Source organism: Schistocerca piceifrons, chromosome 8 (genome assembly GCF_021461385.2).
Source record: "Schistocerca piceifrons isolate TAMUIC-IGC-003096 chromosome 8, iqSchPice1.1, whole genome shotgun sequence".
Lineage (NCBI taxonomy): Eukaryota > Metazoa > Arthropoda > Insecta > Orthoptera > Acrididae > Schistocerca > Schistocerca piceifrons.
Window position 1 is genome coordinate 30,478,206 of NC_060145.1, and position 1,483 is coordinate 30,479,688.

A 1,483-nucleotide genomic window follows, 5' to 3' on the forward strand; every position below is an offset into this window, starting at 1 on the left:
ACTCTCATCGCTGAAGACGACACGTCTCCATTCGTCCCTCCATTCACGCCTGTCGCGACACCACTGGAGGCGGGCTGCACGATGTTGGGGCGTGAGCGGAAGACGGCCTAACGGTGTGCGGGACCGTAGCCCAGCTTCATGGAGACGGTTGCGAATGGTCCTCGCCGATACCCCAGGAGCAACAGTGTCCCTAATTTGCTGGGAAGTGGCGGTGCGGTCCCCTACGGCACTGCGTAGGATCCTACGGTCTTGGCGTGCATCCTGGTGTGTCCGCTGTGCCGTGCGTGTGATCATTGCTTGTACAGCCCTCTCGCAGTGTCCGGAGCAAGTATGGTGGGTCTAACACACCGGTGTCAATGTGTTCTTTTTTCCCATTTCCAGGAGTGTATTTGAACCGCCTAGGGACCTTAATCTTTCAATGGGAGGCACAGGCCGTTGGGATCACAGATTTACTTGAAGCGTTGTACACCTTCAGTAGGTCATTAAGGCAACATAACGAGTAAGTAGTAAGGCACACTATCCTGGCAGTTCCGAGAAAATCGCAAGAGAAATTTTGCGCGTCTATTATGCGGCTGTGTACCTGTGCGTAGACGCAGGACGTTACAGTTCGTGGTGGGCAAGTGGCACCTCTGCACAGTGGCAATATCGTAACCAGTGAGGTATAACTGAGGTGCGATTATTGATAGTTGAAAACGTTTAGCAATACTCCGGCAGAGAGATGGGAAACACAATCCCCGTGGCAATTCTTGTTAGCTGCTATGGGACTGGTCACATCCAGCATGCACGAGGGCAGTTCAATAAGTAATGCAACACATTTTTTTTCTCGGCCAATTTTGGTTGAAAAAACCAGAAATTTCTTGTGGAATATTTTCAAACATTCCCGCTTCGTCTCGTATAGTTTCATTGACTTCCGACAGGTGGCAGCGCTGTACCGAGCTGTAAAAATGGCGTCTGTAACGGATGTGCGTTGCAAACAACGGGTAGTGATCGAGTTTCTTTTGGCGGAAAACCAGGGTATCTCAGATATTCATAGGCGTTTGCAGAATGTCTACGGTGGTCTGGCAGTGGACAAAAGCACGGTGAGTCGTTGGTCAAAGCGTGTGTCATCATCGCCGCAAGGTCAAGCAAGACTGATCTCCCGCGTGCACAGCTGTGACTCCTGCAATGGCGGAGCGTGCGAACACACTCGTTCGAGATGATTGACGGATCACCATCAAACAACTCAGTGCTCAACTTGACATCTATGTTGGTAGTGCTGTCACAATTGTTCACCAGTTGGGATATTCAAAGGTTTGTTCCCGCTGGGTCCTCGTTGTCTAACCGAACACCATAAAGAGCAAAGGAGAACCATCTGTGCGGAATTGCTTGCTCGTCATGTGGCTGAGGGTGACAATTTCTTGTCAAAGATTGTTACAGTCGATGAAACATGGGTTCATCACTTCGAACCTGAAACAAAACGGCAATCAATGGAGTGGCGCCACAC

General features: G+C 50.3%; 1 non-coding gene across 1 annotated transcript; it reads left to right on the forward strand.

Moving 5' to 3' along the window:
• Nucleotides 1-625: 625 nt before the first annotated feature.
• On the forward strand, nucleotides 626-765 carry LOC124712790. The gene has a single exon (XR_007005609.1). It is a non-coding gene; the product is annotated as a U4 spliceosomal RNA (small nuclear RNA).
• Nucleotides 766-1,483: the final 718 nt, after the last annotated feature.